This window comes from Ursus arctos, unplaced genomic scaffold (genome assembly GCF_023065955.2).
Source record: "Ursus arctos isolate Adak ecotype North America unplaced genomic scaffold, UrsArc2.0 scaffold_8, whole genome shotgun sequence".
Lineage (NCBI taxonomy): Eukaryota > Metazoa > Chordata > Mammalia > Carnivora > Ursidae > Ursus > Ursus arctos.
This window is the reverse complement of record NW_026623100.1, coordinates 72,195,463-72,223,323: the sequence shown is the minus strand read 5'-3', so window position 1 is coordinate 72,223,323 and position 27,861 is coordinate 72,195,463. Positions and strand designations below refer to the sequence as shown.

Sequence of the window (27,861 nt, the reverse complement as noted above, 5' to 3'; positions counted from 1 at the left end):
CTCTGTAACAGTTCTCTCCCCAGAAAACATCTGAACCAGCTTCCCATTTTCTTTAGTCCTTGGCTTTTTCAATGCACAAAGCCATTTAAAATTAATTAAATTGATTCTTATCTTCAAGTTGGTCCTGGATAATGCATTTGTAGTTGCCAAAGGAGCTTCCCCAAAGGCATGTTAATGATATATTAGTTTTCCATTGTCCTTTTTTTTTTTTTTTTGGTTCCATATCCTAGGCCTTCCATTTCCAAGAACAATAATTGTGGCTGTTATTATTATCACATAGAAGAAAGCAATTTGTTCCATCCTCCCAGAGAGATGGAATCCCCATTAGGTTCTGGTGACAGTGGTGTGGGCTTTGCCTTTTGTCTGACAGCTTCTCTGAGACAATGGTGGGACCTTGGTTTCTGGACACGCTGAATTCACAGTCAGACAATATGACCATTGAGACATTGCCTTCCATGGTGATTGATGGGAGCCTGAGTTACCGCAATTAGGCAAAATGAAAAGGAAATGACAAATCGCAAAAAGCTTGCGAGCACAATTATATTTTGTGCCAAAGGCCTTCATATCATGGTGCGAAACAATAAAAGCTATTGTATGCCCTAATTTGAAACCCCTCTTGATTATAAACATCCTCGGGGGTATGACGGAAGTGTTTTAGTGTTGCTTGTGTCACCTGGTTTAATTCTTCCGTCTGTAGAATGAGACCGGGGCCTTTCGGATCTGGGAATAAAAGATGTGATGAGGCGGAAATGTCAGAGCACTATGACTTGAGGACCGTTCTCTCCCAATTCAAAATACCAGCCAGTCCAACTTCGAAAGCCTCCCTTTGAGACGCGCTGGAAGCACACACACCGTGTGTAGCTGGAGGTGATCGTACATAAACGTAATGAAGAAGTTAGGCTGGGTTGACATCGCCCAGCAGAGCAGCAGGGATAGAAAGAACGTCCAGGCCAGCTGAGAGCTACTTCTTCTTCAGCACGGAGTCGAACCTGTTAAATGAGGCTGCCCTGGAATCCCAGTCCCATGGGTTTCCGAGTTCTGCTAATCACTGTTGGAACTTCTTGAACCCCAGTGAGGCAGACTTTTGCAGACAGAGGCAGAGGGGGCTCAATGACTGCCTGCCTGAACCCAGGGGAAGCCCGTCGGCAAGGCCTGGCGGCAGAGTCTGGACAGGAGAAAGCCAGTCCACCTTCCTGCCAACACTTCACTTCAGTCGGCTGCTCTTTGGCTGGAGATGAGTCCCTGCCTTGCGGGGTCCGGCCATGGGGCAGGCATCCAGTATAGTCTGGGTGTGGGCGACATGGTATTATTAATTCTGGTTCTGCCATCACCCATCTGTGAGACTTCCCCAATCCGGACATGAATTTTCTGGGATATTGGATTAGGAAATCTCCAAGGCCCCTTCCATTGCTAAAATGTGCTATTTTGACAAAATGCTCTTTTGTGACAGCGTGTTCTTCAGTGCATTATAGAGTCCCCATGGTGAATGCCATTCACGGTCCATCGGGACATAAAACACAGGAGAGGAAATCCACAAGGTTTCTATCCCTCTTCCTCCCTCCTGAGCTCCCTCCCCTCTTCCCTGTTCTCTTTGTTTTATAGATACTCCTTTGTTTGGTAGGTGCTCTGTTAGCTAATGTGAACTAGCAAGTGTAGCGTTCTCAAACCCTATGTTTCTTTCTTCTCACTCTCAACACGTTTCCTTTCACTTCTAAAGGGAAATTGGAGCAGCTGTAGAGGGAAATCCTACAACTTCTTTTCCTCCAATCTGAAAACTCATCTGCTCTCGTCCCATCCTTTCTCCTGCATCTCTGCTGTAATAGAAGTGCCCCTCCTCCACTCTAAGACCAGTTCCTCCACTGCCTTTCTTCAGCCCTTAGGGGCAACTCGCCTTTAGATCATTTTCTCTTCTTTCCAGTATATTCTCGGCCTTTCCTTCTTGAATTGACCTTCTCATCAACATTTCAATGCGTTCAGGCTTTTCCCATCTTAATACAAACAATAGTCCTTAAAAACAACCAACCAGGGGCGCCTGGCTGGCTCAGTTAGTTAAGCCTCTGCCTTCAGCTCAGGTCATGATCCCAGGGATGGAGCCCTGAGTCAGGCTCCCTGCTCAGCGGGGAGTCTGCTTCTCCCTCTCTCTCTGTCTCTCTCCCTGCTCATGCTCTCCCTCTCTCTCAAATAAATAGATAAATAATATCTTAAAAAAAAAAACAACCAACCATTTCCATGAGCCCACTCTGCCAGCCCATTATCACACAATCTCTTTCTATCCACAGACACCTTCTCTAAAGAATTACCTCCCCTCATGGCTCTGCCCCGCCCCTGCCCTGTCCTCAATTCTCATGTACCCCTCATCCTATGCCAGTCTCCTTCCACTCACCATTAACCCGAACCTCCTTTGGCTAAATAACTATGGACACGCACGCCGCTAAGAAGACAGCTGCTGTGGGGCAGTGACGAGCACTAAATCCACACGCTGACTTGGTTTCTTATGTATGTATCTCTGCTTTCCTTTCTAGCAGGTGGTCCTGCTCCTATTTAAGGCCTCACTCCAAAGGCCCTAGGTTCTGTCACCTCCTTAGAGACTTAATTCCTTAGAAGATTCTCCTCTCTCTTTGATTATTCTCATTATACACCTTCGAGCATTAAAAATGAGCCCTCTTTTACCTGCAAAACTTTAACCTCTTCAACCGTTAGCCAGCCATACTACTCAAAAGAGTGCTGTATGCTCACTTTTTCCATGTTTCACTTCCTAGCTGTGATACTGTGATTTATAAGAAGAAACACATATTTGGTCTTGGACCCAGTTCCTGGCACAGAGCTCCTCAAACCTTTGAATTTTCCTAAGCGATGAAGCTATAAGGGTGTCTTTTGTCATGTTAATGAGGTGATTTTTGGAGAGCACCTAAGGATGGGGACTGGTTGCCAGTGGAGCCAAGGATGGAAGTCAGATGTGACTTCCTTGGCCTCTAAGAATGTCAGCGTTCACCTCTGGCTTCTTGCTGCTGGAGTCCCTTCCCCTCTTCAGGAAGATGGCTCCTCTCCAGCTCTTTCTTTCCCACGTGGCCCACGTTTAGTCACGGGACACATTTATATCCCCTCAAAAAGCAGGCCATTCCCACCACAGCTGTGCTCTCCTGGATCCAATATCCAATCTAGACAGAATTCTGAGTGTTTTATCTTCTATATACATCTCAAATCTACTTTTCTTTCTTTCCCCCGGCCACACTCTCACTAAGACACCACAGTCTCACCTGGGACAGTGTCTTTGCCTCACATCTACCCTTCCCTCCGCACCCCATCTTCCCCACCCCAAACTACTCTCCATCCTGCAGCCCGAGTTCTGGGTTATCAGAGAAGGTGAGCTTGGCAGCCTGAATGGCTGGACTGGTGAAGAGAAGCAGAGACACGCTGTGTGGCTGGCGCCTTGAAGGAGATTACTGCAGGCACCCTCTTCCCAGAAGTCACATACTTCTCTCTCTCTTAGTGCCTGTTTGGCAAAGGGGTTTTAATTAGTACAGAGGGGCAGGCAGGACCTCAGTACCCCCAGGCAGTGATCCTGTTCCAGAATGAGAGGTGAGCCAGCATATGTAACCAGAAAATGCTGGAGGTATCAGGAAACTGCGAGTGTTGGGGCTGGAAGGCACCTAGCAGCTTGCCTGGTCCAAACAAAAGAAAAGTGGATCACGTGATTCCAGTTAGCATGAAAACAACGGTCTCTTCTATTCATTTTGGTAAGTTTCTTGTGAGTGGCCCCGCCTGTGCATTGCTGTACGTGTCCTGGTTTTCAGATGCTGTGCGTGCGCCAAATGGCAGCCTTCACATCTAGGTGCACGTTAGAATCACCTGCAGAACGTCCTAAGACAGGTCCTGAGTCCAGGAACTCTGATTTCGAGAATCCACAGTGGGTTGAAGAATCTGCATTTTTAAAAAATTACTGTTATTTTAAATTGTAGTAAAATACACACACCTTAAAATTTGCCAACTTAACTATTTTTTTTATTTATTTATTTTTAAAGATTTTATTTATTTATGTGACAGAGAGACAGCCAGCGAGAGAGGGAACACAAGCAGGGGGAGTGGAAGAGGAAGAAGCAGGCTCCCAGCAGAGGAGCCCGATGTGGGACTCGATCCCGGAACGCCGGGATCACGCCCTGAGCCGAAGGCAGACGCTTAACGACTGAGCCACCCAGGCGCCCCCAGCTTAACTATTTTTAAGTGTGCAGTTCATGGCATTAAGTACACGCACACTGTTGTGCAAACACCACCACCATCCGTCTCCAGAACTCTTGTCACCTTGAATAACTAAAACTTGGTATCCATTAAGCGCCAACTCCCCCTTCTTCCCTCCCCCTGGACTCAGCCACCATCCTACTTTCTGTGTCTATGTATCTGGCTACTCTGGGTACCTCATATAAGTGGATTCTAAGTACTTGTGTTTTGTGATTGGCTTATTTCACTCCGTATAATGTCCTGAAGGCTCATCCCCCATGTGTCAGGATTTCCCACCATTTTGATGCCGAGTAATATTCCATTGCATGTATATACCGCAATTTATTCATCCATTCACCTGGTGATGGACTCTTGGGTTACTTCTGCTGTTCTGGTTATTGTGAATAGTGCTGCTATGAACATGGGCGTATAAATCTCTTTTGAGACTCTGCTTTCAATTATTTTTGGAATCTGCTTGTTTACCAGCTTCCCAGGTGACTCCGGTACAGATGGTCCTCAGCCCACGCTTTGAGAATATACGTGTGGTGGAAAGCACGAGATAAGTGTGGATGCAAATTCTGGCCCACACACCTACTGCTGTGTGTCCCTAGGCAGTGACCTATCCAGGCATCCTCAAAAGGTCCTCTTGGAGCTAGAGCATTTAATGTTATGTCTCAAAGTGAAAATGCCAGAACCTAAATTATAATCCGGAGGCTAAGCTTTTGAAGGTAATATTTGTCAGAGTTGTAAAAAGTACATTGTTCACAGAATCAGGGTTATGTCCCCCACTAGACAAGGGAAAAGCTATTCTTTTACCAACCAAAGATGCTCTTTAGCCTGTGCCAGACGTAGGTAGGCAATGTCACGTATGCCTTTCACTGGTCCTCACCACAGCTCTGTAGGTAGGGCATTTATTATTAATTCTCCCATTTTCCAGTGGGGAAGTTGAAGCTTAGAGAATGTATATGACTTGAATAATGTCCTTGACTGGCATTGACTCGCTTGTGACTCAGAGCACTCTCCATTATACTAGAACATAAATGGAATTGGAGACAATGCACCTTTGAACTTACTGCTCAGGGATCCGTAGCTGGACAAAGTACCTGGGCTTGATCTTTGGCGAGAGTCCCTGCTGGTGAAGTCAGGGGCAGTGCTGGGCAGACCTGGCTGAGGCAGAAATGAGAGCTGCTGGGAGGGCCACACAGGTAGGTTGGAAGCCTACAGGGCCTCCCAAGGCAGAAGCTGTGAGCGAGACAAGGAGGCAGAGAGGCAGCCGCTGGATCCTACCCAATGGAGAGGGAGCGAAGGCGTTCTGGGTGCGCAGGACCTCCCTGGTCTGGCCAACGAGGCTTGGCCAGTGTAGCTCATCAGAGGTGCTGGTGGGAGGGACCAGGGCCAGTGACAGGTTTGTGCTCACTGCCTTTGCCTTTACTCTGTCCTGCCCCCTCTTGTCCTGACTTCTTCCCTTTGTCCGTCCTTGAGAGAGACGATGGGGGATGTCCTGCTCACCTGCTCTGGCCTGGAAAGTCACCTCCCATTCTGGGCCTCGGTTTCACATTGGGGACAACCACCAAGCGGCAGCTTCAACTTCGACCCCGACTCTGCAATGGTGAAACTCCTCCTGGCTCAGCTGAAGCCTCCTTCTACCTGAGATCCCAGATCCTGAAGACCTCAAACCTCTCTGAACTACGGGCAGACTTAGAAAGTGATCAGAGTCCACAGGCTGACCTTCAGGAAGGTCTTGGTGACTTTCCTCTACACATGAGCTACACTGGTTACTGGACAAAGGAGGAGGAACCGCTCCCCCTTGTCCGCAGGAGATCCCGTGCCTTGGGAGGGGCAGAGCAGCTTCTCGGTAGAAGGATCCTGTTCGTGTGTGCAAAATTGCCCGTCTGCCAGGGTACCTTCCCTCAACATGTTATCTTCCTAGGGGTACAAGATGCAGGGAGTGGGTCTTCTCTGATTTGCCACTTGGGGCAGTATATAAGGGAATGTCTGGGCTATACGTAGAAATTAAATTATGCTTTAAGAAATAACGACTATACCAGGATTCATCCTATTCGCCAGATTTAGAGATTTTAGCTGTTGTAGAAGCCCGCTGCCCTAGATAAAATACCACTCAGAACTCCAAAGTTAAGGCCCTTTCTTCCTGAGGCTTCCCCTCCCCTATGGGCTGCTTGGACTCTTTTGGCCCCTTCAGGGGGCTTCTAGAATACTGAGGTAACAGTGTAGACATGAGAGTTCCTCCTGGCTCCTGCCAGCACATCTGAGGTGGGCTAGAACTTTCAAAAGACTGCACTGAATGCAAGGGAAGTCCTTAGGGAGACACAAACAAACAAATGGTAAGGTGCATAAAGCAATAGGAATCCCATAATATGGGGTTTTTAACCCGACTGTGGCTGGTTGGCAGATGCAACCCCTGCCCTTGCTTACCCTCTCATCCCCCCAACTGCCTGGGCCAGCTTCCAGCTCTTGCTCAGAATGGCTGGCCTTATTCTTAGACTCCAGGAAGCCAGCAGACACAGACCTCTCTCATGCCTCGGTGTCTTCACAGTTAGGGCTGAGAGAATGTTCTAGCCTTTCTTGGCCTTTCCTTCAGCTCTTGTCCGATGTGGCGACTGTCTCAGTGAGCAACTCCACCTTTCCCTTGAGGCCCCAACCCCATCCATCTTGCATGTTGCCTGATCCCTGATACAGAGGAAAAATATCTCAACCCTGCAGTGACCATAGACAACTTGACTTCCAGCATCACTGCCCCGGAACTGTGGCCACAGGGTCCTTCCCACACAGTGACACCACACCACCACATTTTGTCAGCTCAGACTAAAAACAGATCAGGCTTCCTTTACCTGCAAGTATGTTTCGTCACCTTATGAACACTAGCTGGCCAGTGCGGTAAAAGAATTACAGTGTGCGACCTATTTAGATGGGTTTAAATCGGCCTTTGCATGAGTTTTAGTTACAATGATTCTTTTATTTTTAGCAGGATTGAGAGATGAATGCCTTCTTGCAGATGAAGGACACTTTCTTGCCCTCATGAGCAAGGAGGGCAGATGCAAGAACAATTAGTCCCTCAGGCAGGAGACACTCGGCCTCGGCCTCCGAGAATCAGATTTTCAGCACACAGCCAGCTCCTCAGTCCCTATGCTTGGCCTGAGCCGGTGCTGGGGCCTTGATGAGCTCTTGATTAATTCCCTTCCCATTAGAATGCTGGTAGTTAATGCTAAACAGGAATGTGGGGGCTGGAAAATGAACCAAGAGCAGAGTCAGTCTGGATTGTATTTCTGGATTTCTCTCCAGGTAACCTTGGAAAAACGTTCACCTCTTTGAGCCCCAGTTCTGCCATCTGTTTTTGTTTTTAATGAGAAAAAAAAAAAACCAACCAGTCTACTAAATCTCACTGCTTTGTACAAATACTTCCTACAAAATATTTTAAACTAGTTCACACTAAAGTGTTGATGACTCATCAATTCATAGTTCCTCCTGTTTTTAAAGGAATCTGAAGTATCCTGATCTTTCAGTGTCTGGAATTATGTGCCAAGCTTAGATCTTTATAGACTTAATCTCATTGAAGGCTCACAATAACCCTCTACAGCAGTGGCCGTCAGTCTTTGTGTGCCTCAGAATCACCGGGAGGACTTGTAAATCCAAAGAGTTAGGCTACACCTCCAAAATTTCTGATTCGGTAGGTGCATTTGGAACAAGGTCCCAGGTGATGCCGACGCTGCGATTGCGGACCGCACTTCGAGAACCATTGCTGCGAAGTATGTGTGCTGTTATCTCCATCTTGCAGATGAGGTCACTAGAATAGAGAAGAATTAAGAGCTTTGCTGGAAGTTCCCAACTGGCAGAACAGGGATTTGCAGCCAGGGTTGACAGGACCCCGGTGACCTTGACCAGGGAACTCCGTGGTCACCAAAGAGGGGACCGAAAAGGAAAAGTACGGCCAAGACATGAAACAAATCTTGTCCTTTCATGATTTTGCTGGATACTACAGAATCCCTAATCTTCCGGATTTCAATCCTCCATGCCCCATAATCACCAAGGAGCCCTTGGCTTCATTTGAGTCTTTCCAACAAAGAAAAGAGATTAGAGTTTGCAGGCTAAGCGTTGCTTCAAAGCAAATTTTCCAGTAGCCTGAACTGAGAACCCCTGACCTTGCACAATGATTTAAATTCTGACCCAGCCATTCATGAACTGTGTGACCTGGGACAAGTTACCCAGCTTCATTGTTCTTCAGTGGCTCCATCTTTAACATGAGCACCTGTGCCATAAGTTGTTATGGGGATTAATTGAAACTAAAGACAATAATAAGAAAGAGTCAGCACGTAATAAATGATGCCATGACGATGGCAGCGGTCACTATCATGGCTCAGCCCAATTCACTGTGAAGTAGTCTGCAGGATTGAGCTGGAGAGCTGGATGACCCAGGACTCGCCCCCTGGGGAGGGGGTGAGTAAGAATTGCTAGAAGGAGACAAGTGGTCTGGGTGGCTGGTGTAGGGAAAGAGAGGCCACCAAAAATCTAGCCAAATGCGGTTTCTGAACCGAGAGGAGTTTGATGTTGGAGAACTAGACGTTTGGACACGAATCGTAAACTGAGGCCAGAACATTTGTTGGACTGAATTAGTCTTCTCTTGTCCTTGGAGGGCATAAGAACGGGGAGAAGTGCTATCACTGGCTTCGAAGAACTTGGTGTGGAAATACTTGAGAACCTGGCAAGGGTGGGGGTTACATACAGCAGCTCTGCTCCCCACTTACCACCGGGTGAGGGGTGCGGCTCTAGGTCTTTCGCCCTCGTAATCTCGTGCGTGTGGGACGTACCACGGGGAATCGATCCGTCCAGGAGAGGGTCAGCTGAGAGGCTGGATCCCCGCTGGGCCATTTACTAGCTGTGTTACCTCGAATGAGTCACTTAGCGTCTTGGAGCTTTGTCCTCTTCACCTGTTATACAGGCAGACTGACAGCCACACTACGAGGCTGGTGTGAGGATGAAGTGGAATCGTGCAGCCAAGAATCTGGTACAATCCCTGGCCTATAGTAGGCCTCTTAAATGGTCTTTTTTTGCTTCCCTCCCTTCACGTGATTCTCACACAGTCCTGTGAGGAAGGTTAGGGCAAATGGCATTATCTCCATTTTTGAGAGAAAGAAACGAAGGCCTAGAAATGTTAATGATTTGCATAAGGTCACATAGCTAAAAGATGGTATTTCTCAAATTCTAGCTCTGCGATGGGCCCTATGCCAGGATAATAAAATGGGTTTCACTTCATAGGCCAAAACCAATTAATAGGTCCTTTTGCCTAAACTGCAGGATGGCAAGGCTACTTGAGATTTGAAGAAAGAACCCGGATGGCTTAGCCATGTGTGTCAGGGGCCTGCTGTCGGGGTGGTGACCCTTGGGCCCTGCAGTTGTCATGCAGGTCCTGGGTGAATTCTTTCCTAGTAAATTTTGGGGTCGGCAGAATGACCCTCTCAAAGACCTTCATAGTCAAATCACAGTTACCTTAGGTAGCAAAAAGGAATTTGCAGATATAATTAAGGTTTCCAGGTCTTAAAACAGGGAGATTATTCTGGATTCCCCAGATAGGACCGATCCAATCACATGAGTTCTTAAAAGCAGAAAGTTTTCTCTGGTTGCAGTCAGAGAGATGTGGCATAAGGAGAAGTTGGAGAAATTACAAGCACAGGAGGATCTGACCTGCCCTTGCTGGCTTTGAGGATGGAAGGTGCCAACAAAATTTCTCTGTAAGAGCCAGAAAGCAAATATTTTTGGCTTTGCAAGACACAGAGGCTCTGTCACGACTACTTTGCCGTTGTAGAGGAAAGTAGCAGTAGACAATATGCAAAGAATGGGTGTGCCTGTGTTCCAATAACACTTGATTTACAAAGACAGATGGTAGGCTGGATTTGGCCGCAGGCTACCATTTGCGGAACTTGATGTTGCCAGCAGTGCTGGTCAGGGAGTTTGTAGGATGCTCGTTGATTGGAATTTGTCTGATGCTTTTCTTACAACCATATTGGAGTTACAGGTTTGGGGGGAAGAAGATCACAGAGGTCAAGTGCCACCTACCTGAGTTCATATCCAGGGTATATACATACGGCCAACATGACTTGTTGACCTTGACCACCCAGCTGAAGTAGTGTTGCAGATTTGTCTTCTATAAACTTACTCTCTTTGCTCCCTTTTCCATTCTGTACGCTCTGGAGAAAGGCATTATGTGCAGCCCACACACAAGAAATGGGAGTTATGCAATATCTCTTGAGTGGAATATCTACATAATGTGTTCTTATGCTTCTATGTAGGAGATTTGTCTCTTCTTCCCATTTATTAACTCATTTAGTCATTTATTTATATCCATATGGACTCATGGAAATTCACTTCATACTCGGGGTTAGAATCTAACGCTCTGCAGTTGATTTTATTATTCAAATTGTTCCAGCTTTTTGACCAACTTTTAAATTTTGTCAGTCTGCCGAATTTGGAATGGTGACTCATTGTGGTTTTAATTGACTTTTACCTGATTAAGAAAGAGCTTGAGGGTCTTTTCATAATTTTATGGGTTTTGTGTGTGTGTTTCCTCTATCATGAAAGTCTTATTCGTGTCTTTCGTTCAACTTTTTTTTTTTTCATTTTAAAAATTAGTTTGTGGGAGTTCTATAACCTGGATATTAACCTTTGCAAGTTGTATCTTCTATTCGAGGCTTGTCTTTTCACTCCCTTTATAGTATCTTTCTCTGAATAAAAGTTTATGTTTTAAAGCTTAAAGTTAATCAGTCTTTTCCTTTGTATTTTGTGCTTTCTTGTTTTAAAAATCCCTTCCTACCACAAGATCATAATGGAATTCTCAGACACTGTCTTCTGAATATTTTATGGCTTTACCTTTCCAATTAAGTGTTTAGTTAACTGGGAATAGATTGTGGGTGTAGTGTGAGGTAGGGATCCAGCTTCAATTCTTGTCCCACATGGATAACCGAATACTCGAGAATCTGTTAAGGAACAGTGTCATTCGTCCACTTGTCTGCAGTTTTAACTTTGTCATTAATTTGCGACCCTTTTTTCCTATGCCTGAACCAGTACCAGTGTTCCCATAATTTCTATAGCCTTTTCCTTTTCCACCTCTTCCTACTTCCCTTCTTTCTCTTCTTTCTTCTTCCTACCAAATCTTGATACCCGGTAGGGCAAGTCCTTCACTTGACCCCTTTTCAGGAATGTCTGGATATTGCCCTTTGCTCTTCCAAATTCATTTTAGAATCAATTTTTCACTTCTCACACACAACTGTGTATGGATTTTAATTGCAATTGCACTGAATCTTTGCATATATATGAGGAGAACAGTCAAGTTTACAATATTGAGCTTTTTTTCCCAAGGACATTGTGTATCTCCTCATTTTCTTTCATTGTTCTTTAACAGTCTCTCAATAATATTTTATAATGTTCTCTGTAAGGACCCTGCATATCTTTGTGAGATTTATTCCTAAATTTTCTCAGGGTTTTCATTGTTATTGTTGCTATTATAAAGATATGCTCCTTAAAAAATTAAAAATTTCCACTTTTTATTATTGGTATGTAGTTATAGAATTAATTTTTATACCGATTTTGTATCTAGCAAATTTGCTAACATCTCCAAATAATTCTTTTTATTTTTTTAGAGAGGGAGGGGGAGGGGCAGAGGGAGAGAGAGAATCTTAAGCAGGTTCCAATTCCAGCGTGAACACGCATGTGGGGCTCAATCTCACAACCTCACAGTCTCACAACCCTGAGATCATGACCTGAGCTGAAATCAAGAGTTGGTTGAACTGAGCCACCCAGGTGCCCCTGCATCTCGAAATAATTCTAACAGTAAATCTGTGGATCATCTTGCATTTTCAACATAAAAAAATCATATTACCTACACATAATACATTTTGTCTTTTTTCTCCCCAGTTTTTATACCTCTTATTTTTGTTTCTTACTTGTTTTTAAGGCACTGACTAGGACCTCTAGCTCAATGTTGAATAGAGGGTTCACAGAGTTTTTTTCCTTGTCTCATTATTTTTACCTCCAGAGAGATTACTTCTATAAGAGTTCTGAGGGGAAAGAATTTTTTCCCTTGAGACTCTTGCTGATAAAAATCTCTCCCTCTTACAATCTTAGGAAATGGGGTGATGGTGGGTTTGTAAGGTAACTAGCAGACCACACCAGTTAGTATATGTCTTGCCTCTGAAGTCGCGGCAGGTCTCCTTCATTTCACTTAAACATAGGTTTAAATTGAAGAATTGGAAAATGACTTTTTAAAAAAGATTTTATTTATTTTAGAGAGAGACCAAGCGAGGGCAAGTGCAAGTGGGGGGAGGGGCAGGTGGGGGGGAGAGAGAATCTCAAGCTGATTCCGTGCTGCGGGTGGGGCCCAAGGCAGGAACTGATCCCCTGATCCTGAGATCATGATATGAGCTGAGACCAAGACTCAGACGCTTCACCGACTGAGCCACCCTGGCACCCCTGGAAAATGACTTTCTTTAAAAACTATAAAAATACAAAAACAGCCATTCTACCACATACGTGCAGATAGTAAAAACCCCATTTGTGAGATCCCAAGGTGCATAATCTAACCTAGAAATATTGCCTATCCCTCCTTTGTAGGACATAATTCATGCAGGGATCAAGCTCAACACTTTGCTCGTTTAAAAAAACATAATTGTCAGGGAGACTGAACTAATAGAACGTCAGTGTTAAAGATCTCACATTGTCCCTGATTCTATGGCAGCCCTATGCTCTCCACAGAACTCACAGGTACTAGAGGTAAAAACCAAAGAAGTATGGGTGCAGGGTTGTTCTTCACAGCTCGACACCTTGGACCGTCCTGTGGCTGAGCCTGGCCCACCCTTGTACCCCCTCTGCAACCTGACAATTGTTAACTTGCTCCCGAATCACACAGGTGAGCTGCTCAACTTGTCCCTGGATGCCATCAACTTAACTCCTAGGTCTGTTATAGTTAAGTTCTCATTGTTTTGGCATTTTTACTGTATTTACCAAAACTATCAGTCCATAATGGATTAGACATGTATTTTTTTGAAGTGGTCTTTTATTGCAGAGTGTCCCTGATACGTTCAGCCCATTGTGTTGGAGGAAGATACAAGGAGAAAGGACCGTTCCCCCATTTTTTTACTATTCCTTCTGACTGTAGCTCTGACTGGATTATTTCCTCTTGAACTTGAAGGCTCAGTAGCAATGGCCTGTTCAGACATGTTCTCTGACTACCCTTCCAGGTCAGACTCAACTGCTCCTTTCTTTGTGCTCCTCTATGCCTCACAACTGTATTTGCTATTATTTCATCCTGCTTTGTTTTATCGATCATTGTCTGCATGTCTGTCTTCACCCCACGTTAGACTGAGAGCGCCCAAGGGTAACGTTCATGTTTTGTTTCTGCCTGTCAGAGAGCCAGCGTGACTGGCCACCCCAGCTGGAACACTGTGGTTCTGCCTCTTCTGTATCTGTCCGTGCACGACACATAGAAGGTTCTGAGAACATCTTTGCAGAATAAATGTGCAGGTTCTCTGTGCATTTACTCATCCCACAATCCATTTGGGGGGCTGACTCTGTGTCAGGACTGCAGTAGGAGCTGGGGAACAAGTGACCAAAGCCCATTATGTTTCTGTCTTCACGTAGATTACACTTTCAGAGATAGGGGTGAATGAATTATAAAGTCTGTTCGAGGAATATTTGAAGAACTACAACAAGGCTCCACGAGTCGCTGATGTACCTCTCTAACTTTATCATCTCGAGACAGCGTCTCCTTGGCCTGGTGAGATAAGTCATCCAAGAACAGTCAGTGTGGCTTCAAAAGCATCAGATGGAGAGACCGCACAGAAAGTGCTTCAGGAATAGGCAACCGGCCACAGGACCATTCGTTTCGTGGGCCCAGCCGTGAGCTCAGAAATCCTGCCTAGTAGTCTTGTCATGTTGACAATGCTGCTTGGAGAGGGCCTTATCGTGTGTCTCAGCTTTGCTGTGGGAGCTTAGAGATTGTGCTGCAGAAAAGGATCATTTAGAAACCAAGGCGGGGGAAGGGGCAGTAACAATTGCTTACTCCTGAAAACCAGGGTCTGTATTTTGGATTCAATCCTGTCACTGCCAAGTTTAGAGTCCGAGATGCCTAGAATGGAGCTCTGATGTCTCAGTGTTTCAAACTGATAGCCTAAATTTGTCAAGCAATAGCTTCCGTAATTTAGAGCAATGGTTTTCAGCTTCTCTTTTTCTTAAAGAGCAGCACCCTTTATTGGATAAAAATCTCAAAAAAAAAAAGGAGAAGCTAAAGTGATAAATCAGATTATTCATTCAAAAGATATTACTTGAGCCCTACCAAATACCTGACACTGTACTAGACACTTTTTTCCAGTAGTAGTGAACAAAAGACACATAAGTCTGCTTTTCAAAGGGTTTACATCCAAATGTGAGGAGCAGGCAACAACAAGAGCAGCAACAGCTATGTGCCATGGAGGACATGATGTAGGAAATAGCGGTAGGGAGTGCCAAGCCTGATGCCATATGCAGAGTGGTTAGGGAAGGACTCTTTGATAAATTATCATTGAAGAAATCTGGAGCATGTGAGGGAGGGAGACTTTGGGATATCAGGGGAAGAGCATTTCAAGTAAGGAAGCAAGTGCAAAGGTCCTGAGGTAGGTATGTGCATGCAGAACTCAAGGGCTAGCAGGAGGCTAATGGGGCCTGCAGGCAGAAGGAATAAGGGGGAAATGGGTCTAGAGAGGTAGCGAATGTGTGAAGGATGGGAAGATTATGATTAAAAGCTTTTTTTGTTTTGTTTTGTTTTTTTCTGAGTCTTGAGTGAGATGTAAAGCTGCTAAAGAATTTCGAGCGAGGGAAAAAAAAGAATTTTGAGCAGAGGAGTGGCATAAGTTGGCTTACATTGTAGACTGTGCCTGAAGCAGCAGCACAGCTATGTTTCCGTAGTGACTGAAAGGAGGCAGAGTATATGGTAGGAATGCAGGGGCCTAGAAGTAGTATCTCCGTCAGGAGAACCAGGCCACTTCTACGTCATCTCCCCACCCCACCCCACCCCGATCACGCCCCACGGAAGAGAAATTTGGAGACAGCACTCTCCCTTCCACCTCCTTCCAAATTCTTCCTTCTAAGACCCTGGTCAGGCTCCAGGTCCTTTAGAAAGCATTTCAGAAAATTGTTTCTTTTGCTAAGCACACAGTTGCCTGGTAGCACGTGATGGATTTACTGATTGTCTCCAGGATGTTTGATTGCCTCAGACACAGTGCAAGGTCCTGGAGGGCGGGGACGAGCATCTACAAGCACCCAGTGCACCATCAGCACCTGATCTGTTGGCCTCGTCTCTTTCCCCACCGCTGGGCGGCCGATGCCCAGATTCTGCACAGAAAGCCTCATGCGCAGTGCGGTTTCTCTTCTGTTGAGGCAGGAGGAGGTGGATGAAAGCACAGCTGTTGCAGAAGCTGCCTGGTTGCAGCTCTTTGCTCCACTGCTTCTAACCCACGATCCCCTGGTCTAGTATCTACTCACACTGTGGAGCATTTTCTCAGCTGTGAAACGGATAGCAGTACTCACCTTATAGGGTGGTCATGGGGATTAAATTAGACAATACATGTAACTTGTTGGGAGAGCGTCTGGAATAAAGTAAACACTCAGCACCCATCTGTACTGTGACTCTCTGCTCCCTTTTTCTGTGATTCCTCATCTCCTGCCCTCAGCAGGTCATGGCTTGTAAGCTTTCCCATCTGCAGGGCTAAAGTTCTTTGTTGCTCTTGCGTATACCCCCAACATCAAGTCAAGCGGCTCCTGGCTCAGTAGTGCCCCTGGCCTCACTGTTGGGATTTGTTGTATTCCCTTGGATGTCCTGGGCAATAGCTGTAGTGATTATAACAGCCCTTAACTGTTTATAAAGTGCTTTCATAGCTTTATTCCCTTGATCCTCTCTCAGCACCAGGGCTGCCACACACGGTTGTGGAGGTTGTGTATCGAGCGACTCCACAGGGCACTGTTCACATTGCAGTCTGTGTGAATGGCGCCCCCTAGAGCTCTGCCCTGCACTGCTTTCCACTTCCACATGGTGGTGAACCTGTTCACAGCTACCCTGTGAGGTCAGGGTTGTTATTCTCATTTTACAAATAAGGAAATTGGGGGCTTAGAGAGATTATTTTTTAAAATCTAAACTACAAAGGAAGAGGTTTCCCAACAAGTCCCTGACTGCTTCTCACAGCCTGCAAATTTTGTCAGTTGCCAGGAAATTACCCTGGAGAGAAGCAAACGATCAATTTCAAACTGTTTGCCTTTATTGCATCTTCTCCACCCCCACACCAAGAAATGGAAAATCCAATAACTAATAAAGAGTACGGTAAAGTCCTTTCCCTTTGTTGAAAGGATTTAATCATTGGAGTGAACTCCACAAATATTTGTGCAGTGAATGAGGGAGTGAGTCAGCGAATGTGGTGCTTCCTTGTGCCAAGGCTCCTTAGAGCTTCGTGCAGGGCCTCTGGGTGGCAGGACAGCTCTGACTTGGGTGGATCTGGCTGTTGGGAGGCATGCCCCACAGTGCTCAGCGATTCCAGCACAAGGGCTAAACCAGGCTCCTGGGAAATGAATGCATCCACTGATGGTATCCATGGTGCATACAGCTGCCTGTGGTCCCAGGTTCTATCTCTTTTTGCCGGGACTCATTGGGACGTCAACTGAGACTTGAACAATCCACCAGTAATCCATTTTCCAAAAGAAAGGCTGTCAACGTGCACGGAAGCTATTTTCAGTACCCATAGCTTTAAATGATCCTCCCCTCCCCGTGCAGTTTGCCTTTGAGTGGGATCCACCAGGGTCATGGCAGTAGGAACTCTCTCTCATCTTTTTCTGGCATCTGGCCTGCAGCACAATCTCCGCCCCATCCCATCCCCCCATCCAGCCACCATGGGGTCTGCCCTAAAACAGAGCTGAGAGCAATCCGCATTCTGTGACCTTGGCAATGTTGATTGCTTTGGGGTGGGGTGGGGAATGCAAATTTCTTAACAGAGCCTCAAAGCTCTCCATCATTCATAATCTGACCTCACCCATAATCTGACCCCTCCCTCCCAGCCCTACTTCTCCCCCCTGTCCCACAGACCCCCGTAGCACCAGACTGTGGTGGCTCTCAGCCTGCCCGCCTCCTCCCTGCTCCAGCTGTTTGCTCCACGCACGGAGAGCCCAGCCTTCTCGGCCTCTTCTCCGCTCCTGCAATGGCCCTTCCACTCATACTTGGTTTGGTCAGCACTTTTTATGCAGATTCCACTCCAGTTTAGAAAACATCTTCTTAAATATTTCATTCTGCTGTGTATTGGAGACAGTCAACTGCCTTTTAAAATCAGACTTCTGTTAGATACCACTGAGGGTTCTGCGTTTGGATCTTTCTTCTGCACTAGACTGCACGCTTCCGGAGGGCAAGAGCTGTTACTGATGCATCTCGGATTCCCCTACGGGGCTCAGGCCAGTGTCGCAGCACTTGCCAAATTCAACTGACTTTCTAACCCAGCTAAATGTAGTACTTTCCCTGATGACAGGTGACATCTACCGTGTGCTTTACAAGCTGCCCGTTGCCAGGAGACACCGAGGCGGTCACTCTCATGTTGCTCTTTGGCAATGACGCTGAAGGCAGGTGGACGGTGGAGAAGTGCTCTGGCAGTTAGACTGGCAAGGGACCGCAATCCAGCAAAGGCAGGCAGGAGGTCTCATCAGATCTTGCCGATGTCTCTGGCTTCATTCCCAGGAGAACGCCTGAGCAGAAGCGATACTGGGAAGCCCATAAATTCAGAATGTGATCACCGATTCAGGACAAACTGGGAGGGAAGCATGTATCTTCCTAGCTCCTGGGAATGGTTAGGGCTGCAGGTTGAGTAGGATTCCTGTGACCCGGAGGGTACTGACAGGGACAAGGGATTCTGCCCGCTCAGGCGGTTTCCAGATGGGCCACATGCTCACCCTTCACTTTGGTGATCATTTTGTCTTTGAAAGTTTTCCATTCAAAAAGACTGGATAAGGAGTAATTCTGACTGCCTTTGGCCCTCGAGCTTTTGCTCCTGGCCGTCCCTCCTCCCTTCAGTGCTCAGGGTCCTCATTCTCTCCCTATTCCAGGCAAATGCTCTCAGGCCCCTCCATTATGAACAGGGATTAAATGAGGCACCTGGGTGGATCAGTCGGTTAAGTGGCTGCCTTCAGCTCAGGTCATGATCCCAGGATCCTGGGATTGAGCTCTGCATCAGTTAGGGTTAGGGTTAGGGTTAGGGTTAGGGTTAGGGTTATCTTGCCTTCCTACCCTTATGTGCGCACGTGCTCTCTCTCAAATAAATAAAATCTTACAAATAAGCAAACAAACAAACAAACAGGGATTAAACAAAAGAGGCCTCCCATAGGAGTTTGCATACTGACTAAAGTCAAATACACAGGTAACATGTGAATGGCTTAATTCCAGGCATTAGCCATCACAAAACAGAAAACGAGGACAGGGCAGCCTGGTTTCTCTAGTGTCCTTGAAATCACACCAGGGAATGTCCTCTTCTTTTATCCCCATGTGTGCAGGTGTGTATCACGGTTTGCACCATGTTGGGAAAGTTCAGTAAATGTTTGTTGAACTTGAACCTGATCAGTAAGCTTTTCTGAAGCATCTACTGTTATTGAAGTATTATGGAGGACAAAGAATCCACAGGAAAGCATGCTTTCTGGCCTGCCAGCTACAGCAACAAGTCAAGATAGGCAGAGAGGAAGCAATAATGACATAATGGTAATAATAATAATAGTAATGATAATAATGGTATGACAGTAGTAGTCGTGGTCATAGTAACTTCCATGTTTTGAACAGCTACCATGTGCCAGGAATTTCACATACTTTTCACATTTATTTCTCACAATGCTGTGAGGTTATTATTATGTCCAGTTTGCAAAAGAAGGAAATGAAACTCAGAGAATTTCATTATCTTGTCCAAAGACACACAGATAGTAAACAATGGAGCCAAGATTTTATTTGACGAAGCTAGCATTCTTTCTATGACACCACGATCCTGCATGAAGCCTGCCAAGGCTAAGATGGAGGAGGAAGAGAGAGACAGATTCTATACACACGTGTTGGGGCGCCTGGGTGGCACAGTGGTTAAGCGTCTGCCTTCGGCTCAGGGCGTGATCCCGGTGTTATGGGATCGAGCCCCACATCAGGCTCCTCTGCTATGAGCCTGCTTCTTCCTCTCCCACTCCCCCTGCTTGTGTTCCCTCTCTCGCTGGCTGTCTCCATCTCTGTCAAATAAATAAATAAAATCTTTAAAAAAAAAAAAAAAAGAAAGAAATGCCTGCTATACACACGTGTTTAAGGGATTTGGAGGAAAAGAGCTTGCTACAGAGTAGGGTTGGCCCAAGCGGTCACTGTGGAAGGGTTGGCTATATACAAGGGTTTTTTTCTTCTGAATATTTTTTTGCGGTTCTGTTTATCTTTAGATTTATCCTTCCAATGATGAATAGTCGGGGAACTGTGTTCAGAAGTCACTTGAAATAATATATGAGGAGCTCTTTTGGAAGAACTTTGAGACAGAAACAAACACAGAAGTTAGCATATTGTTTGGTCTCAGTTAATGTTGGCTAGACGGAAGGACAGAGAAATACGTCAGAATCAGATGAGCTATCTAGACCACCTACGTTATGTCTATGGGATGAACTTGCTGTTGGCGTCAGTTTTAAACATTCCTAAAGCTTTTAAATTCAAATCTCTCAAGAACTTGCTCCTAGTGATTAGGTATTCCAATTATACTGTTCCCGTTTAGGTCACAGCCCAGCTTGTGGTCTCCGGAAGTGAGAAGTGCCTTCCGGCTGCAGTCAGTCTGGCATGTTGCTTCAGTCCCGAGATCCTGGGCAGCCAGCATATCCCCAGGGTTGGAAAGAATGTGGTTGACTACGGAAGTTCACTAGTTTATTCATTTAACAGATGGAAAAGGAGCCCCTACTTGGTTCCTGGCCCTGTTCTAAGCTGTGTAGCTCAAGGGGAGATGAAGGCTCTGACAGAGCTTGTGTTCCAATGGGCCGAGCTGGGTAATAAACAAAGAGCCACGTGAATATGCATGTTGACTTAAGATAAAGGTGAGCACCATGAAAACAGTCAAAATATGCGGCAATGTCAGGGAATACTTTAAATTGGAGCATCGCTGGAGGTCTCTTTAGAACTAACATCTGTACAATAAGAAGAAGATACAGAAAGAAATCAAAGGGGGCAGTGAAGTCCTCCAAAAAGTATGGCAAGTGCAAAGGCTCTGGGGTGGAAAAGACTTGGTGGATTGGAGAAAGTGAAAAGCTAGAGCACAAGTCTAAGAAGTAAGCGCGAGCTAGACCAGGTTGAGCCTTGCCAGACAGGGGAAGGAGTGTTTGTGTGTTATTCTCTTTTTTTTTTTTTTTTTTTTAAGATTTTATTTACTTGACAGAGAGAGAGAGAGAGAGCCCACACAAGTGGAGGGGTAGGGGCAAAGAAAGGGAGAAACAGGCTCCCCACTGAGCAGGGATCCCAATGTGGGGCTTGATCCGAGGACCCTGGGATCATGACCTGAGCCAAAGGTAGACACTTAACCAACCAAGCCACCCAGGTGCCCGATGGTTTGTGTTATTCTGATTGAAGTGGGAAACCACTAGAAGGTCTGAGCAGAGGAATGGCATGATGATGTTTAAAGATCACTTTTACGGTTTGCCTCCCTCTCTGTTTTTATCTTATTTTATTTTTCCTTCCTTCCCCTATGCTCTTAACACTAGGAAACTGAGGGTTGCTGGAGGGGAGAGGGGCGGGAGGATGGGGTCACTGGGGGATGGGCATGAAGGAGGGCACTTGATGGAATGAGCACTGGGTGTTATATGCAACTGAGAAATCACTAAACTCTACCCCTGAAACTAATAACACACTGTATGTTAACTAAATTGAATTTAAATAAAAAAGTTTTTTAAAAAAGATCACTCTTGCCTGCTGAATGTTAACTCCCATCTGATTCTGATTTCAGTATCACTTACCGAGTATGCGCATTGTGCCAATCACCGTCCTAGGCATGTATATGCATCTATATACATATACATACATACATGTATATAATTTCTATCTATGTTTGTGTATATGATATCTATATGTGTATATAGGTGTGCGTATGTGTGTGTGTTGTAATTACCTGTCTAATCTCTAGTCTCCGGCCCACTCCTGGAGGTACCTATCATCACTCTTATTTTGAAATGGAAAAGCCATGGCCCAGACTGTGACTCACTCCAAGCCACAGGGCTGTGCAGTATAGTTTAGAGCTGGGGTTTGAACCAGAATGGGATCAAAGTTCTCTAATCCTTCCACCCTGCCACGCTATCTCACCCATAAAATCATGGAATTTTAGTAGTGTTGATTAATAAAATTATCTCATGAGTAAAAAACCCAAGACACTTCTGCACCAGCTCTCATTTATACACCTGGCTTTCTGGCCAGAGCGGCCCTGGCTTTGGCTGGGCTGCTCCCACAGTCCTGGGGCCAGTCCTGACACCTCTGTGGATGCTGCGGATGGATGTCCTCGCCAGGGAAGCTGATCCCGGCCCCTCAGGTCACATGGGGGCTGTACCTGGTCACCTGCACTGTGGGCCTCCCACCCACGGTGTCCTTGTTGTGCGAGATGCTGCCAGATCCACCTGGCACCAACTAACCAAATAAGAGCGCCCCAGATGTTGGAAAAGTCCACTCCCGTGGAGCCAGGAATACAGGTTTCTCACTTCTTCCTCTTGGAGACACTGCTCAGAGCTGCCGTCGCTGCTGGAGATTGAGCAATCCGCTCGCGGGGGCCGTGGTCACCTTCGAAAGGCAGCCTTTACATTTGTTCCCCCTCCTTCTTGGCCCCCTGTCTTTTCTGTCTCTTCGGCCCCCCCAGGCTTGAGCTTCCCAGTAAACCGTGGGTACAGGAGCTACTGCCTCCCACAACCCTGCCCTGCAACTGGCCTCTTCCTTTCACTGTTCTCCTGCTCTGTTCTCACGGGAAGGCCTGTTGTTTTTCTAGGTGGACTAAGACATTGTTGATGGCTCGCCGGGTCCAACAAAAGCCTCCCCCCTAATGTTTCTCTGAAACCTAAACTCGGGTCTCAGAACGGGCACTTGGGTTTTTAATAGAACTATTCACCAGGGAAATTGGAAAGCCCCAGAGGAAGAAAGACGTGATGTACTAACATCTGTTAACCAAACAGCAGAACTTTTAAAGCGTTCAATACAAGGCACCGTTTTTAGCCTTGTGGAGACAAAGGAAGAAACCAATATTAATTGAGCATCTGTTATGTTCAAGAATTCCTTCATATCTTGATTCACCAAGTGTTCATCTACTGCCTTCCCTATGCTGCGTGTGGGGGCGGTGAATGAGAAAGCTCTTGCCCTCATAGGGCTTTCGGTCTCAGAAGTGCCAGGCCCTGTGCTGGGCAGTCATCCTGAAGCTTCCAACTGTGCTTTGTAATTTGCTGTGTGCATATCCATCACTTCCCTGGATCGTGGCAACCTACTTCGGACGGAGGAGTGTGTCCATTCTGTGGGTAAGAAAACTGAGGCGTAGTGAGTTTAAGTGGCTTTCCAAAGTTAGTGCACTGGGTTAGGTATCGACTTGGGTCTCCTGGCCCTGATCCCACGGCTCTTCCTAACCTGCACAGCTGCCCCTGACTCTACACAATTGCTAGGATGTCCCCCCACCCCCACTTCAGACTTTGTCCTCTGGTCACTCACGGGTCACAGTGCAGCCCTGACGCTGTCTGGAGGGACATGGGGAGTTTAGAAGGTGTGTGTGGCTTCTGTAAGGAGTGGACAGATTGTAGCAGAAGGTGTTCCATGCCTCCCCCCATCCTGGTCACATGGTCCAGGTAGAAAGAAAATAGACCTTGTGCTATGATGTCCGAAATGTATACCCAAAGATTCCAACATCTCTATACCTGAAAAAAATGCCTTTGCAAAGTTGAAACTGAGTATTAGGCATCCAGTCCCCAAACTAAAGGAAGTGTTAACACCTGGTTTCCTCTGGCGAAGGGTATGGGAATTAGAGACTTTTAGTGAACATTCCAGAAGGCTGTGCGGGGTCATCTCATTCTAGACGGGAGCAGAAGCTTCTGAGATGTTCCCAAAGCCATGCAAACAACTTCCCCCTTCACTCAATGACTTTGCCTCATCTTGAAAAATTATTCCCAGGATAAAAAAAAATATATATTTAAGCAAGGTTTTCACAGGCTAACCAAATAAGATTTTTACAAATTAATAAAATAGAAATTTAACTTCAGATAGGAAAGCCACAAAATTAACCAGATACAGAACTCTGCGGTATTAGAATATTAGTATTATATAAAAAATAAGACATTGAATTACTTCGGCAAAGTTTACTCAGGGAGAAAATTCATTTATTTATCAAAAGCAAGTTAATTCGCCATCCCAGGGAACTGTTGTTCCTTTCCATTTATGAAATCAGGGCTCCCTTATTAAGCCAGAGTACTCTTCCAGGGCAATAATGAAGAATAATGCAGCTTTTTATTGCCTCTGGGGTATGTCTGTGCACAGATGGCCTTGAAAATAAAACCGGATTTTGGAGTGAATTCAGTCTGCTTTCTTTTTTTTCTTTTTTCTTTTTTTTCCCCCTAACCCGACTCCCGTGAATGGAAGCAGCGTCATGCCCTTTAGCTCCTGAACGGCCCCTCAAGACGAATGGGACAGAAGAACCTTCATGCACACATTCCTTACAGTTACACTGACAGCCTGTAAGTACATGTTTGTGCAACCCCCCTACCGGTTATGCGTTGTGACAATCTCTAGAAATAAATTCTAGACTGCATGGATTTTAACTTCCCTGTCGCTGAATCTTCCTGAGATATGGCCCTTGGCTCAGCTAATTCTCAAAGTTCTGTGTAGCCCGAATGTCTCAAAATTTTGCTTCTTCTGTGGCTTCTTCTCCTAAAACAGTGGCAGAGGCCACAGAATTCACTGTCCTCCAACTTCCATCTCCTTCTTCAGACGGGTGGGGCGGGGGGGTCACAGTGGCTCTGAAGAATGTTACTGGAAAGCCTCTGCGTTTTCAGCTGCCTTTTCTTAACTCTGGGGTCTTCCACCCTGGGGGCAGCCGGCTCATTAATGTCAAAGGTAGTGCTGAATTCCCTCAGCCATATTCTGGGGAAAACTGATGAAAACTTTTCTGCATGTTATATCCAAGTTCAGGAATCTTCCGTGGCTTCTTGCGTTCAAAATATGAACATCTAGGTTCTTTAATTTGGCAACAAACTCTCCTTCTACTTGGAGTCATCTAGTCCTCAAATATTCATCGGAGCTTGCTAACTAAGCCCTGTGCTGTGGGGCAAGAGCAACCCTGGCCTCATAGAACTGACGATCACAGAGCTAAGTATTTCCTTGCAACAGGGCTAAGTGTGAAGATAAGAGGTGCAGGATGTCAGGGGGCTTCTAACTGAGGACCCAGACTCGTGTGGGGAACCTGAAGAACCAGAAAACAGCTGGGGCTGGAGATGAAGAGCAAGGGGGGTCAGAGTCCCCAGGAGGCTGGGGAGACAGGCAATATTGGGTTATGCTGGGCCTTGAAGAAAATTCTATGAGAAGAATGTGGGTCTTTATCAGAGGAGAAGTTAGAAGCCACTGTGGGATTTTAAGCAGGGGGCTAAGAAGATTAACTTGGTCTGTAAACCTGTCACTCTGGTTGCCTTTGGACATGGTTTGGAGATGGAGCCTGGAAGCCCAAGAAACCGGGCGAGAATGTGTTGCGGTGTCCCAGAGGGGAACGGAGGGGGATTTTGGAAAGAGGTGAGAATGTTGGAGAAAGTGAGAAATGAATGAAGCTGTACAGTGGTCACATGAACCGTGCTTGTGTCTTCCAGTCGAATCCTCTGCTCTCACCTCTCCCTCATTTGTTTATTTAAATGCTATTGTTCGTCTTCATGGGCCTTTATTAAGAAAGATGGCTTCCTCTTCATCACAAGCCTAACACCATTTTCAGGCATAAGATTTGGTTTCATTGCTTAAAGCCGCTGGCTCTTAATTTTGCTCTGGGTGAGGAAGGTAAATCTACTTTCTTGTTATGTTTTGTTTTATTTTGTTTAGTTTTGTTTTGCTTTTACATCTCCAATTCCCACCAGAAACATCTTCAGTGAAGAGGATGTGGCCTCGTGGTGTGGACTGAATTGTGTCCCCACAAATTCATGTGTTGAATCCCTAACCCCCAGTGTGATTTTGTTTGGAGATGGAGCTTATAAGGAGGTAATTAAGGTTGAGTGAGGTCATAACATTGGAATCTCAATCCAATGGAACTGGTGTCCTTATAAGAAGAGGAGGAGACATCAGAATGCTCTTTCTCTCTCCTCTCTCTCTCTCTCTCTCTCTTTTTCTCTCTTTCCAAGCCCACACAGAGAAGAGGCCATGTGAGGACAAAGTGAGAAGGCAGCCTACAAGTCAGGAAGAGAAGCTTCACTAAACATTGAACTTTCTGGTACCTTGATCTTGAACTTCCAGACTCCAGAACTATGATACAATAAATCTCTATTGGGGTGCCTGGGTGGCACAGTCGGTTAAGCGTCTGACTCTTGATTTCGGCTCAAGTCTTGATCTCAAGTGAGATTGAGCCCCACATTGGGCTCCACGCTCAATGAGGAGTCTGCTTGTCCCTCTCCCTCCCCTTATGTCCCCTCAATAAATAAATAAATAAATAAATACATACATAAATAAATAAAAAATAAATAAAACCTTAAAAAAGATAAATCTCTATTGTTTGAGCCATTTAGTCTTTGGTCTTCTATTAGGACAGCCCAAGCTGACCTATACACGTAGGTAGAGTGACCTCTTGACTAATCATATTTGATTCTTTCACTGCTTTTTAACCTCCCAAACCACCCCTATGGAAGCTGACACAAACTATTTTAAGAAAAAAACCTATATAAAGAAAATGCCAGTAATTTGGACCCCACTCATTCAGAATTCAGGCCAATTCACAAAGGCTAGGCTAACGTGGCACTTGAAAGAGAGGTTGGTAGTTTTGGGGAGGCTATGTGGATTAATGCAGTACACAGCATTAGACGGGTCAAGGAGACACTGGACAAACACCACTAGGTTTGCTTTTTACAGTTAATGTAAATTTAACATGGTAAGGCCTCAATTTTCTCAGTTACATAAAATTTTGACTGGTAGATTGACCTCACAGAGATCTGTGAGGATTAAATGGGCTGATGCATGCACCAAAATTTTCACTATTTCTGGTGTGTCATAAGCACCCAGAAGATGATAGTTGCTATTATTTGGAAATACTCATACTTGCTGAAGGAATCAAAAGAGCAAATGGAAATTATTTTCTATTTCTTAAGGTTGGCATATAAAAGACCTAAGATGTTAAGACCAAACATGTAAGTCTTCATTAATCTAACTTACTCAGAGAGAGACTTGGGAAGTCAGTAAGGATTCTAGAATTCAGGCTTCAGGGCTGCCAGCCTTGCCCCAGTCCACGTGCATCAGTCATGCTCAGCCAATGCGGCTCTCAGTCCTCCAACATAAGGATTTCTTTTGTGCTTAAAATCATTGTTATTCTTTTCCCTATACTGGGGCAGCTACCTAATAGGTGGGGAGGAAATGATGCAGACTTTGGAACCAAGAGTCCTGGAATGCAATCTGATTCTGCTATTCACTAGTTTACCACAGAGTAGGTTATTAGTAATACGTATTGAATGATGAATAAATGGATGAATGGGTGAATAAAAGGATTGTCATAAAGATTAAGTGGGATAAAAAATTAAAACATCTTTAAAAAGCACTTGATACATACTAAATGCACAAGAATGTTCATTTCTTTCCTTTTAGTTCAACCAACATTCCCTGGGCACCAAAAATATGCAGACAGTATGCAAGGTGCTGGATTTCCATGATGACAGTGGGACACAATTAATTGACATGATTTTCCCCAAGAACAGCTAAAATGGTGCTGAAGGAAGAGGAAGTAAATTATGTTAATCCATTCAATAATGGTCCTTTGCCTTGATCTTTTGAATTCGATGCAATGGATTACTATTATTTTTGATTAAGTTCAAACATAGCTTTTGCGTATTTCTGTGTTCAGGATTATATTTCACTCTTAATAAAATATGATTTCCTAGTTCTATGAAAATAAAACTGAAGGCTTTTCCTCAACATTGTCTAGATCTTTAAAATACCATTTACAGATACTCGCTTTTCCTTTCAAATTACGTGACTTGTTCTATTACACGTGGGATTGTCAGTCTTGCAGAATCCAGGAGTGATTCAGTAGGAAATGTTTTCACTAATTTCATATTTATTTCTATTGATTTTTTAAAAGAACGACACTGCCAGAACAACACAAAATTCGATTTTGTATGACCTGGAAGGGTATTGTACATGAAATGGTAATTGAATGCAAATTACTTTATCAAATATTTATTGAGCACCTGCTACATTCCAGGCCCTGTATTAAGAGCAGTGAAATATCCAAAGATAAGCAAGAAATTGCCCTGTTACTGGACACCCAATGCCTATTAACACATAATGACAAACCCACAAATGTCTACTCTTAGAGATAGTGTAAGTGCCAGCAAAGTCTCATGATGTAGCGGGAGCATGATGCAGAGGTTAGAAAATGTACTTTCTGGGCACCT

At 45.3% G+C, this 27,861-nt stretch overlaps 1 protein-coding gene across 1 annotated transcript in view; it reads left to right on the top strand.

Moving 5' to 3' along the window:
* The window catches only part of KCNS3 (potassium voltage-gated channel modifier subfamily S member 3), a 235,028-nt gene that overhangs the window by 152,339 nt on the left and 54,828 nt on the right, over positions 1 to 27,861 (top strand). Inside the window, exon 4 of the transcript XR_008958182.1 lies at positions 23,873 to 23,964. The gene's annotated coding sequence lies outside the window, so the exon portion shown is untranslated. The remainder of the gene's footprint in view (positions 1 to 23,872; positions 23,965 to 27,861) is intronic.